Source organism: Protopterus annectens, chromosome 16.part0, assembly GCF_019279795.1.
Source record: "Protopterus annectens isolate FY-2018-M chromosome 16.part0, PAN1.0, whole genome shotgun sequence".
Lineage (NCBI taxonomy): Eukaryota > Metazoa > Chordata > Ceratodontiformes > Protopteridae > Protopterus > Protopterus annectens.
This window is the reverse complement of record NC_056750.1, coordinates 293,992,203-294,006,886: the sequence shown is the minus strand read 5'-3', so window position 1 is coordinate 294,006,886 and position 14,684 is coordinate 293,992,203.

The following is a 14,684-nucleotide window of genomic DNA, read 5'->3' as shown; positions in this document are numbered from 1 at the left end:
ATAGCAGTGCTAACTGAAACATGGCTTAAACCAGAACACCATAATAATGATATTATAGCCCCTGGCTATAACATAATACGCAGAGACAGAGTAGAGAAAAAGGGAGGTGGCGTAGCGATATTGTTCCAAAATCATCTCACCATTGAACAAACTGATTATAACACCCAAGTTCTTTACCGAAACAGTCCAAAACCCTTTCCAGTGCCCTCAATACCACTAGCAGCCCTATACCAGGTGCTAACAAAACCCACCCTACTACTCAAAACAATACCACCAACTTTTCCCTACACCCTGTACCCACTAAAATTATTTCAAAGCTCCTTAAGAAACTTAAACCAACCACACTAGCTGCTGACACCCTATCAGCCAAATTCCTTCAGATAGCAGCAGAAACCATAGCCTGTCCTGTGTCTATCCTCATAAACAGGTCACTTGCAGAATTCAAAGTCCCCACCCTGTGGAAAACATCACACATTATTCCACTGCACAAAGGGGACAACTCCTTAGAACTCACACTACTGCCCAGTCTCAATACTCTCACCTCTATCCAAGATATTAGAGAGAGTTGTACATTCCGAACTACTTCGGTACCTCTTAAAAAACAACTTAATTTCCAAAACTCAGCATGGCTTTAGACCATCCCACAGCAACACCACAGCATTACTATCATTTACAGATATAGTTAACCACAATAGAAACAAGGGACTATTTGTATCTTTCATTTTCTTAGACTTATCTAAAGTCTTTGACATGGCAGACCATAACATTCTTCTCCAATCTTATTCTACCCTAAGCCTCAGCCCCTCCTCTATATCATGGTTTACTAGCTACTTATCTGGTCGACAGCAAGCAGTCCTATGGCATGACCAGCTGTCCCCCCTGCTACCAGTAGCCATAGGTGTCCCTCAAGGATCCATCCTTGGCCCACTATTGTTCTCACTATTCACCAACCAAATCATTTCCTCCTCACTCACAGCATCAGTAGTACAATACGCAGATGACAACACCCTTATAATTGCCACCCCCACCTTAAAGGAACTGAAAATCCTCACCCAAAACACTTTTACTCTAGCCGAAATATGGTTCACAAACATCAAACTTATTCTTAACCATAAAAAAACTAAATTAATTATTTTCGATCCAGGTCATGCTCCCCCCTCAACGACACTTTCACCATTCACTCCAAAGATAACATTCAAATCACTCCAACTGCACACACTAAACTCTTAGGTGTAGAAATAGACAATAACCTCAAATTTGACATCCATATAGCACAAACCATTAAGAAATTTAATAAAAAACTAGGGCTTCTCTACAGGAACAAACACTTTATAACTAAACAAACCAAAGCTACTATTGCAAGAACTCACCTCTTATCCATCCTTCTCTATGCCTTTCCCATCCTTACTAATCTCCACCAGAGTGATTTGAACAAAATGGAATCTTGTTATAACAAAATAGCCAAGTTTGCTACTGAAACCTCATACAAATCCCACCACTGTCTCGCCCTTAACTAACTCAATTGGCTCAAGCTACCTCAACTACTTCTGTTTAATCAACACAATAGCGCATAATCTCTTCTACCTTCCAGAAAAAACTCCTGCACCTCAAAATATAATTAACCCCCACGTCGCTACCAGAGCCTTACAGTCTTAGTTCTCAGAATCTAATAAGCGTTATCAGACACAAAAATGATGCTGGCAAATCTCTCTTTGCCTGCACTATTGCCAAAATCTGGAACTCACTACCTAGCCAAATAACCTCAGCTACCTCCACTATTCAATTTAAGAAACTCCTGAGAACCCACTTCTCAAACAATTGATTTTGCTCATGCTACTCCCCAGGTTAATTTGCACCAATACCATGTTCAAGGATACTACTAAAGGTCCCCTAATTCCTTTCACTGTAAAGCTTAATAATCACTGGTTATTTCTGTAACAAAATATTGAGAGTACTCAATTTAGAAAGACAAAAAAAAATGTTTTTCTTGTGTTTATATTTTAGATTCTATATAAACCCTACTACTACAATGCTGTATGCTGACTTTACTGAAGGAATTGTTAATCTACACATTAACTTATGTTTCTATGGAACCTATATCTCTGTATGATATTCTTGTGTAATTTCTTTATGACATGCTATTGGAGCTTTTCTCCCCAGGCCTCCCTTGAAAATGGATACGTGTCCAGTCGGACTTTCCCGGTTAACAAATGTAAAATTAAAATAAATTGGAATATAGTAAAGATTAGTTTAGATGTTTCTGTACTTATTTGAGACGGTCCTGCAATGTTGTTTTAAAATATCTCCTGTGATTTTGAACTCTGAAGTAACTGTGCTTGTTTTCTGAGTATTGTCTTGTTCTTTTATTATTTATTATTAAATATATTTAAGCCTATCTTTGTGACTGATATTTGTGAGACATATGTAAGCTCTTAGAGTAATTGCATATGTATTTGGTAACAATGTACAGGCCACTCCTAAATAGCCTTGCAAGTCTTGGTCAAAACTACCATTTGGATTAATAGTAACATTACACAGTAGGACCTTATAGTAGCTGATAAGTTGCATGGCTGGTGGCAGCTGGTACTACATTATAGTCTGGGCAGAAGGGGGCATAGCTAGTAAACCTGGGCCAGCTTTTCCTAGGTGTGTGTGTGTGTGTGTGTGTGTGTTTGTATATCAATCAAATCTCAAAGTGTGTGTGAGTGTCAGCTACCTGGGTAGGGACACGAAGCACTCGGACAGAAAGGGGGTGCTGGAGGTCTTAGCTTGGCCACTCGGCTGAAATCTCAACCCTACAGCTGTGCCAGTGAGAAGTCTTACCGGGAATATGGACAAAGATGGAGAAACCAGTCCCAGACTAACTGTGATATCTGTGTGCTCTTAAGGGAAATTGTACTTTACTGTGTGTGTACTTGTAATCCTCCCATTGTGTATGTCCCTCACTGTTGCCAGTGGTGAGGATTGAGGCTCCTTGATTACTGGGCCAGTACAGGCATGTCACACAAGGGAAAAGGGGAGCACTTATATTAACTGCTAAAGAAGCACCAATAGTGACAGAAAATGAAAGAAAAAGATAATAATGGCAGATTTGTAGTAGAAAGGCGCTACTGGCAAGGGAGAAGGATTACACTGGCATGTATTTATATTCCACTTAAAACTGCTACAATGGAGCTTAAGAAAATTCTGGGAGAAATAATTAGTTTTCAGCAGGGAATATTATTTATAAATGGAGACAAGAATTTTATTTGCAACACTGAGGATGTACTTGGGGGCCTAGAAGGGAAAATATAGCAAAATAGGGTAGATTTGTGAAGAAATTTATGAAAACGTAGTATGAAATATGTGAATTCTGTAATAGGAGTGCATGGAAAATTTACATATTATTCCCCAGGGTTGAAAACCTAGGCTAGGCTAGACAGAAATATATATTTGACAGGAACGTGGATTTATTGAAAGTTTTGATAAGCCTCCAATAATAATTTCAGATCACGCACCAATGTTGTTGTTGTTGTTGTGCCTTTTGGCTTTTCCTGGTTAGGGGTCGCCAAAGCGGAACTCCGGTCCACTAATGATTGACAGTTGATTTTTACGTGCTGAGTTGCTGGCCCTAACGCACAATCTTCAACAAAGGTATGCCCTTTCACGCATGTCTCTACAGAAGACGCTCTAACCAAGAATCGAACGGGACAACGTCTTGCTTGGAGGCAATAAATCAAATAAAAATGTAGAGTAATGAAATAAAAATGAGACACTGGTGTTTCCTTATCTAGCTGTTAAACAGAGAAGAATTTAAAGAAAAGGCAGTGGAAATTATCTGGGCGTTATTACAGAAGATATAAATTTCTTCAGAAAATGCATCTAGGTAGTGGGATAACATGAAACTGGAATTTAAAAATAGGGTGAAAATAAAAAGAAAGTAATATGGTTAAGAAATAACAAGAATTACTTAAAGGACTGACAAAGGTTAAAGTACTGCAGAATAGGGGGACTCAAACAAAACATGAAGAGCCACAACTACAGAGTGCTAAAGAAATAAAGGACTACTTGGATAACAAGCATGAGTTTAGAAAGAATGCTGTTAAGAAACTGTTTTTTTTGATAACTCCAGAGCAGAAAAAGCTTTTAGCACAATGGCTCATGAAACAAAGTAGGAAGGGTTGTTGTTTAGGAAGCCTATAACAGGAAAATAACCAGAGCTCCTACAGAGCTATTAGAAATAATTTGGACATTTTATGAAAATCTGAATAAAGCAGAGAAATATGGAAATCAAGAAAATGTACAAATGGAAATGTTTATGGAGAAATTAAATATGCCAAGGTTAGAGGTAGAGGAGGCTCAATTATTGACAGGAAAAAAGGAGATGAGATAAAAATGGCGATGTAAAACTAATCTACAGGAAAGTCTCTAGGAATAGATGGTACTCCTGTGAAAGTTTGGAGGTTGGGGAGAAGAAAGTGATAAAGATCTGGAATGTTTTGTTTAACAGTATTTAAAAAATAGGAGAAACACTAACATCCTGGAAAAAGCTGTAGTGGCTGTAATACCTAACAATGGTAAAGACCCATCAGATCCAGCTTCTTAAAGGCCCATTTCAGTTCTAAACCATGATTATAAAGTGTTTATACAATGGCTAAAAGAATGGCAAAGGTGATGCCAAATCTGATATGTATGATTTAATGTGGTTTTGTGGAAGGGAGGCAAACATTTGACAACATTAATAGAAGAAGGATGATCCTAATGTAAGAAATTATTGTGGTTACTGGTGGGTCTTGATGCAGAGAAAACATTCGCCAGAGCAAGCTGGGACTTTATGAGTAGGGGAATGGCAGCATTTGCATTCCCTGACACAATAACAAGGTTAATTAGGAGGATATCTGAGAGAGTGGAGGTGAAATTTAAAGTGTATGTGTGGAGGAGCACTTTTTGATAAGTTCTGTTTGAACAGAGGAACCAGGCAGGGGTATCCTCTTTCCCCTTTGTTATTTGCATTACATTTTTATATTTTTAAAGAAATACCTTTATGTAATTATCATTTATGATACAGGCAATCATACATTTATATCAATGAAAATAAACCATACTGATATATTTTCAATTGCAAACATTACAAATCAAATATAAATCTATGCAGTCATTGTCAAATAAACATTACATAGCTCATTTAATTCCTGCCTTCCCTTAAACCTCATTCTTCCTCCAAAACATTAATCTGGGTGCACTGTTCCCACAATTCACATTTTTTCTACGTAATTTGTCCTACCATTTTCTAAAGATCCCAGTTCCAGTTTTTTTTTTTTATCTCTGTTACTATATTCAATATTTCCCTTTGATTTCCATTTTCTAGTAAATGCTTTTTTGCTTAAACTTAGCAAGCCTTACTGTGTCTAGAGAATTCAGATCCTGTATCCCAGCTAAAAAAAATGATTCCCTTAGTTACACACATTTGCTCACACAGTTATTTCTGAAAAAGTACTCTGTAGGGAATCTTTAAACTGTCATTACATTCCCAAAACATACATTCCCGGTTACTTCTTTCTTTCCCATCACACCTCCAACATTTTTCATCTACCTGTGGAAAAAATATTTGCAGTCTGCTTGGGATATAAAAATACCTATACAAACACTTCCAACCAAAAATCCTAAAACTCTGTTGCAAATCTAAGAGCCATACATATGTCCTCCCATCGTTTCACTGTGAATTGCTTATTCAGTCTCTCTTCCCAATCTTCAATAACCTCCTCTGGTTGATTCTTATAGTTATAGTACAATATGTTATATGCCCTACTAATTATTCTTTTTTAATATCCACTTCTGTTCTAGATTCAACAACAACAAAAAAAAAACTCTACCAATGCAGTCTTTCACTTAGATTCCCGTATTCCTTTTTCTTTGCCTATACTGTGATATCAGTGCCTGACAGGGAAGGGATTCTTTACCTTGCAGTCCAAATGTCTTCTTGGCCTCTTTAGGATTGTTAATCTTGATGGAAGACACACCCAGGAGCACATACTTAGAGTACTGTACAATACATTTTACTGCTGTATATACTGCACATATCTCAGTAACACAAATATTTGTAAAAGTGATAGGTACAGTCATGTCTCCTTTGCTGCAATTTTTTTTTTTTTTGGGGAGTGGGATCATATACCCGTTAAAATGTGTCTGACTTTATTGTGTGGACACAGATATGCAACTGACAGGCACAAAACCAGCATAATATATGAACAATTGGGATACTGGTGTTATTAGTATTTGTGAGGCCTCTGCAGGATCAAAGCTGTTAATTCTAATGTTTCCACACCAACACAGCAATGCCTAAAAACCAGGTCAAGCAAAAACACAGCAATGCATCTGGTAGGTCATCATTAACACATAAGGCCAAATTCTTAGATTTGGAGAATGCGGTGCTACTCCAAACCTTCCATCATGGCTAATGGCTCTGTTACCTGCATGCAGCCAACCAGCCTTATAGTGATCATGTCTGCTCCCTTTTTGAACCTTTGCCCCCCTATTATTTTTGCTTTATCCAGAATTTCTGAGCAAAGAAGGTAAGATGTATTTTAGGCTGCTCCTTGTAAAATTTGTGGCTTTTGGGCAAAACTGCTGTGGACTGCAGTCACTAAATAATACCACACATCTGAGTTGCAGGCTTTGAATCCTTTAGAGAATCCCTGATGACATCAGTCTAGCAACATTCTAAGTATGTAAGTGAAATACTTAATAAAATATATTCTTAATTTTTGTGCCTTTTGTCTGATTTTCAAGCTAAAAAGTTGAAAGGCCAGACAGAAGTTGCAGTGAGATGCACTGTATGGTTCTAAAATTTATTTCTGACAACACCAAGCTGAGATACATTTCCTGGCCATTATTTGTGCATTTACTCATTCATTTGATTTCAAAGGTATCTGACGTGTGTAGTCATACAAGTGGCTGTAACTGATGGTCGCTCGCGCACATGCATGAGTGAATGAGTGCATGTATGTGTGTGAATAACTGGTTCCTCAATCCCAGAGTAGTAAACAAGAAAATTATATGAGCCATGTTCTTTGGGTATGATTCTTAGTTTCCTTCATTTATTGATTCTTGACAGTGCTTTTATTATCTGGCTATGAAAAAAATGGACAGCATGGTGTCTACAAATTATATTTTAACTATGAATAAAATTTTACTTGAATTTCTTTTTGCAAGTACGCAGATGTGAAATGCACTGTGTTGGTCTACAGTAGTTTGTCAGTAACCATTTGAAATGTTGTGACCCACTAGGGTAAGTCCCAAAACATGGAGACTGAACTGCCCCAAAAAAGCATTTACAAATATTAAGCCCGAGATGGCCATTTCTCAGAATATTCCCTTTTCCTCTGAGATATGAAGATCTTGAAGTCGATATATATAAGTTCAGGGGTTTATTACCTCATTCTCCTTTTCTTCACTGTATGATAGTGCCCCTCATCTGCCCTTGAACAGGACATCTGCATCCAGTGGGTTGTACCAAGCTGTTAATAAATATGTCACACATAACATTTTTTTTAATTTCTGCACCCATCGAACAGCAATTTATTAGTGCTTCACTATATGCTAGTTGACTATGAATCCTAGTATGTCTCTTGTAGTTTAATGGTTAGCCAGATGTATTATCAACATGTGAGTTTCAGTGGAAGAGAAGTTTCTGTTGCTCATGCTAAGACTGTTTTCATGTGAGAGTTTTGCTTAAAAAAAGTCTTAAATCTCTGGTCATTGTAAAAGTAAAGAAGAATATAGCATACTTGCTGACAGAAAAAATGAAAAGACCAATGGTTAGACCACAGCTGAAGATAAAAATGGAATAATCCACGTCAGGAAATAAATCACTTGCAGCTTCACAGTAGTGCCCTTTATAAAACCAAAAGTTGTAACTGAGATATAGTAGTCAAGGTAGGAAACGGTTCACTTGCAGTTTCACACCACTTTATTAAACAAGAGTAAGCGCTTTCTCGATCTAAGTCAGCTGATCGCTTCTTCAGACTCATAAAAACAGTTAAAACATCAGTATTTAAAATATGGTTCAACCAATGAAAACACATATAGAACTATGACATAGACTAATTAAAATTGCATACATCAGTACATTAATTTGCCTTATATTCTGCATAAGATGAAATAAAATATACATATAACAGACACATTTTATGTTATAATCCATATTACTTAATGTTTTAGTGGTCTGGATTTTAAAAAAGGTTTCAAGTAAACAGCATTGTTCAATCCAGGAGACCTATCTGCCTGAAGTAGTAAAATCCATCTTTGTTCTGCTTCCTCTACTTTATTCCTTATATCACCTCCCCTCTTACTTTTATTTATTATTTCTAAAACCATGAAATTAAAAATGTTTCCTATCTTTTTCTTCCACATGTTTTGCTAAAGCACTTGTGTCTTTTTTATAATAATACAGATGAAGGCTTTGTGAAGACAATGACTATATTAGAGAAAGACTTCTTAAACAGAGGTTATAGTAAGAAAGACATAAATGAAAGCTCTAAATATACCATTGAAAATAGGGATGGGAGATGTAAACCGCTCTTCTCAAATACTACAGAAGATGTTAAAAGCAAGGAAGGTCATGATTTTAAAGTTAGATTCCCTATAACTTATTCAAGTGACATCAGAAGGTTCTGTAATATTTTTGAGAAGAATTGGAATGTTTTATTGTCGGATCCTGACTTGAGAGAATTGTTAGAAGATAGACCCAGCTTTTCTTTTAGAAATAAGAGGTCCTTAAAAAGGCAACTCTGTTATAAATCCAGAAACAATGAAATAATGATCCTATCTGATAGGCAGGGGACTTTTCCTTGCAGAAATTGTACAGCATGTGACTATTTATATAATAAATCTACATATAAACATCCTACACTAGGATTTATAATTGATATATATTTTTATGCTGACTGCAGAACACAAAATTTGGTTTATTTCAGCTTCTGCACTGTCTGTCATGCCTTTTATATAGGCAAAACCAATAGGTGTCTAAAGGAACGTATCCTTGAACACCTTAGAGATATAAGAAATAAAACATTTTTTATCCATTTTTATCTTCAGCTGTGGTCTAACCATTGGTCTTTTCATTTTTTCGCTTGAGGTGTATATCAGGCGTTTATCCAGCTTTTGTTTTCTTTCAAGTGATACTTGCTGACAGGCCTGAACAGTGTTTTATGGTAATTGGGGAGACACAGCTAAGTAATTTGATACTGGTATGGCTGGAGGGTCCAGTCCATTATCATGCCTATGGTCCCATTTGAACATGATCCAGCTCTGAATGAGATTTTCGCATTTCATTAAAAAATGCTGGTACTGCAGACCCACACCATCATCAGCAGCTGATCATGACCCCTGACAGTTTTAAGAGAAAAGAGGGAAAAAAACAAAACAAAATCAAAAAAAAAACTTCTCTGGATCACCCCCCAACTATATGATACAAATGCAACAAACAGCTTGCTACAGTTGCATTACCATGCACTGTCCATTTTTTTGCGGAACACCCCTGACTGACTTTGCCTCATTTTGTCCCTGTCCCTCATAGAAGTTTTGACTTCTCAATGCTATGGATTGCAATCAGTCAATGCCTGAATTTTGAGTTTCATGCTTCAAATTTCTCAAATAAATACATGATGAAAACCTGTTATTCACTTTTTACATAAATTAGAATAATATTTAAAAGTGTCCCTGATTTTGGATATCTGTTCCCTTTACCTTTGACCAGAATTCTTGAGCAAAGAAGTTGAGAGATATACCAAAAATACAGCATCAGCAGTCATAAATGAATGTCAGTACCATGCTTCCTAGATGCCCAGAATTTCACAGAACATCTAGATTTTTGCCTCATGTTTGGTCTGTTCCTTCTACAATTTACATTTTTTCTGGCAGATCACTGAAGGTGGAGGGGCTAGAGCTGAATGTTAAGAGGGATGTAGCTTAGGGGCCCCCCAATATATGCCATTATGGGCCCCGTAGTTGTTGAGGCAGGCCTTGCTTATCCCAATGGTACAATTTTCAAAGCGTGTTCTCACAAACATATATAATATGTAGACCATATAAAATTGACTTTTCACTGTTTCCAGCATGCTCTCATAGGATTGTATGACTTTTCTGACTGCACAAAACTATAGCACATTTTTGCAGCACTCTAACAAAATAATACTGTATAATAAACTAAATAAAACCTTTGATTCTTAATGGCATGTTGTAACACTTAGACGATCCTACAAATTTTTCATCAATTTAGGTGGAAGGTACCTTACTCAAAAATGGCATGCCTTTTAATAAATCAGAGAAAAATGCATTAACAACTAAAAGAGTCTATAGAGAAAATCTGCCTGCTTATTGACTAGCACTCACCTTGCACCTTTTCCATCAAGTAGAGAAATTAAAAAAAAACTGTCATGGTCAGTACATTCTGCAAGTTTGATAGTTTCCTGGAGGTTTCCTAGCTGAAAATATAAAGCTCTAAAGGTAAAATGCAACACCTATCTGTCTGAGGCAGTGATGCTCAGAGAGTATGCTAGAGATCTTGGGTTCAAGTCCCCAAATGAGGGCTATTACTATCCATTTTACTTCTCTGATTCTTTTCATTTTACAAAACCTAAAATAAATGTGTGGCTTTCCATGCATTTGTAATAGGTATTGCGCTCTTAATCAAAATGAACATTTTTTTTCCATGCCATAATAAGGATTTAGAATTACTGGGGATCTCTCCACCAGCAGAACTAAGTATTGGGTGGATGGCATATATATTAACTCATGTATGGGGTTAAAAGTGGCAGCCTATAAAAATCATCTACCTTTCATTCCCAGACACCTTTGTTTCAGTGGTAAACTGATGATTCCATAGAATATTTCTAAACTTAAACAGCGATGTACTTGACTAAGCAGTTTAATGAAATAAATACATGAAAATTCCACTTGTCTAACAATCTAAAAGAAGGTTTCTTGTAAGACTGCCCAGTCTGTCAAGACAGGAAAAACATCTATTAGGATTTAAAAAAAAGAAACATGTATTCGCACATCTATGGTGTGCGCCAACATGGGAGTACGACTGCCCTAAAATGTTGTTTGAAAGCAGAGATTATCAGACAGTTGAAGCATCTGTGGTTTCCTTTGGATGATCATTTCAGGGAGGGATTTCCCTTTATTCCCAAGTGTTGTGCTCAGGAATAATTTCTAAATGGCAGGCTGCAACTCCTTGTATAAGTAGCATGGGGCTTTGCATCATCAATAAAAAGAAGTTATGTTCTTACCAAACATTCCATGTGTGTTGTCCATCTCGCACTTTATTCTCACTTATGGGTCGGATCTGATCCGTCAGATCCATCTCGGCCATTTCTCCAGCTCGAGGTCTTCAGCAAAGCTTGTGGGCTCTATTCTTTACCCATAATATAACTCTGCCAACTACCTCAGATCTTGTTTGCCCCCAGCAGCTCACTGAAGAGAGCTTGTATAGTATCCCCAATTAAAAATAAATAACAAAGTAAGGACTCCTCTATATATATATATATATATATATATATATATATATATATATATATATATATATATATCAATGCCAAATAGATAAGTTAAACTCTCTTAGGCTATAGAGATTAGGAAGGGGGCAGGAGGGGGGATGTGAGAATAAAGAATAAGCGGGACAACACACATAGAACGTTACGGTAAGAACATAACTTCTTTATGTGATGTTGTCAATCTCACCTTTATTCTCACCGATGGGACTGTGTCCCAAGCAACTAAACTCTTGAGTGGCTCATGGAAGAATATTCCTCAGAACTATAAAACCCAAAGGTAGCTCTACTCCTAGAGGCCAAATCCACTTTGTAATGAGTAATAAAGGTATGAGGTTTCGCCTAAGTAGCTGCAGCGCAGATATTATCCAGTGGTAGTCTAGCCTGAAAAGCTACAGATGTGATTATAGATCTAGTGGAATGAGCTTTAACCAAGGTGGGAAGAGGTTTGTTCTCTGAATTATAAATGTGGGAAATGCATGTTGGTAACCCTCTAGATAGGGTAACTTTTGAAACTGGTTGACCTTTCCTCGTCTCAGCATAAGAGACAAAAAGCTGATCTGATTTTCTTATTTCAGAAGTTCTATGCAAATAAAAATGTAATTGATATGAATATCTAGCAGATGGAGTGAATACTCTCCTTTATTTTGAAAGCTAGAAAAGAAAACTGTGAGACCTATAGGTTGGTTGAAAAGTTATGTACTCACCATAACATTCCATGTCAGTTGTTCATATCGCCTTCATTTTTACAAATGAGTTCGGAGCCGATCCCCCAGCTTCGGGTCGGCCGCTTTCACAAGCTTGAGGTTTTCGAGTAGCTTGAGGCCAAGTCCCTATCCCATAATGCTCTCTGCCTCACCTCAGATCTAGTTTGCTGATCCCAATATATACAACATAAGTAACATGAGTGTAACTCCAGCCTGAGTAAGAAATCCTATACAAAGACCCACCAGGCCTCAAATCTCTTACTCGTTCTTCGAGAAGCCTGGAGGGGGTAGGTCAGAGGGAATGTAAGAATGAAGGCGAGATGAACAACTCACATGGAACGTTATGGTGAGTACATAACTTCTTTATGTGAAGTTGTTCAATCTCGCTGTTCATTCTTACAAATGGGTAGCATCCCAAGCACCATATATCCTGGGTGGCTCATGGGAGTATATTCCTGAGGACAGTGGAACCAAAGGAAGCCCTGTCCCTGGAGGCCGTATCTACTTTGTAATGCGTAATGAAGGTATGTGGTTTTGACCAAGTGGCAGCTGCACATAGTGTCTAACAGCAGTCTAGCCATGTAAGCTGAAGAAGTAGAAACAGCCTTTGTGGAGTATGCCTTCACTTTATGTTCTAGTGGTTGATTCACTGAAGAATATGTGAATTTTATACAATCTGTTAACCATTTGGAAAGAGTGACTTTTGACACAGGTTGCCTTTTCTTGGTATTTGAATGAGAGACAAAAAGTTGTTTTGATTTTCTAAATTCTTTGGTTCTCTCTAAATAAAATCTGAGTTGCCTGTGTTCATCAAGTTTATGCAACATATACTCCAACTTATTGGAGTGGTTACTGAAGAAAGTTGGAAGTTCAGTTGTTTGATTTAAATTAGCCTCTGAACATATTTGGAAGGAAGGATGGATTAGTCCGGAGCGACACTCTTTCAGGGTGAAAAATTAAGTATGGCGGTTTAATAGATAAAGCCTGTAGTTCAGACATCCTGCATGCTGCTGTAATGGCCACCAAGAAAATGTTTTTTCAAGACAGGAATTTTAGTTGGCAGGAAGATGCAGACTCAAATGGAGGAAGAATAATTATAGCTAGAACAATATTTTGGTTCCAGGGAGTGAAAGGTTGTCTAACTGGTGGTCTAAGATGTATGGTTCCTTTTAAGAAGGCTCTACATAACCTGTGAGACATAACATTTGAGCCTTCTGATCCGAGGTGAAAATTTGAAATTGCAGCCAAATGAGCATGTATGGTAGCTGCTGCAGCACCTTCATTAAAAAGTTTAGTCAAGAACTCTAATATGCTAGCAATTGGGGCGATATATGGATCAATATTATTTTGAGAAGCCCACAAAGTGAATCTCTTCCACTTGCTGACATATAACTTTCTGGTTGAGGCCTTGTGGGATGACACAATGATATGCTGTATTTCTGAGGAAAGGTTGTGGGACCTGGCTATGTTGGAAATTGGAGCAGCCAAGCTGTCAATTTGAGGGAGTGAAGTGAAGGATGGAGAGCCCCTGACGAATGAGTCAGCAGATCTGGAACTGAGTCCAGAATCCAAGGTTCTTCCAATTGGTAGAGTCGAAGGAAAGGGAACCAGATCTGTCGAGGCCAATAAGGAGCTATCAGAATTACAGTCCTTCCCAAGGCTTTGGCTTTCTGCAGAAATTTTGGAATTAGGGGAAAGGGTGGAAATGCATAAAGAAGTCCCAGGGGCTAAACGTGGACGAGATTGTCCCTTGGGTTTTCCCCTGGTGGGGGATTCAGCGTGAAGTAGCTTCTGTATTTGGCATTCATGGGAGATGCAAACAGGTCACAGCAAGGCTTGCCCCATCTGCGGAAAATCCTTTCCGCTACCTCGTTCTTGAGGGACCACTCGTGCGGCATCAGAATAGCTCTGCTTAGTTTGTCCGTGATCACTTTGGATTTCCCCGGGATGTGTGCCGCTATAAGAAATCGTCCGGTAGATACAGCCCACTGCCAGACTCTTAGGGCCTCTCGGCACAGGGGATAAGACTTGGTTTCCCCTTGTTTGCTGATATACCAGACTACTGACATGTTGTCAGTCTGAATCGCAATCGTTCCCAGAGGAACAGAGTCCTGGAAGTACTGCAACGTCAAAAGTACTGCTCTCATCTTCAGAACATTGATGTGCAATTGTGACTCTGTCTCTGAACAGGTGCCTTGGACTGTTCTTCCCTGAAAAAGCCCCCCCCCCCCATCAGAGAAGTGTCCGTGGTCACCGTGGCTGATGTTGGGGGAAGAACAAATGGGTAACCTACTGTGACATGGTGGCTGGTCAACCACCATTGCAGATCCTTTTTGCATGAATCTGTAATGACTATCAAGAATGACATCGGATGTTGTTGGTAAGACCATTGGGTGAAAAGTAACCACTGAAGTATTCTCATGTGCATGCGCCCTAGAGGAACTGC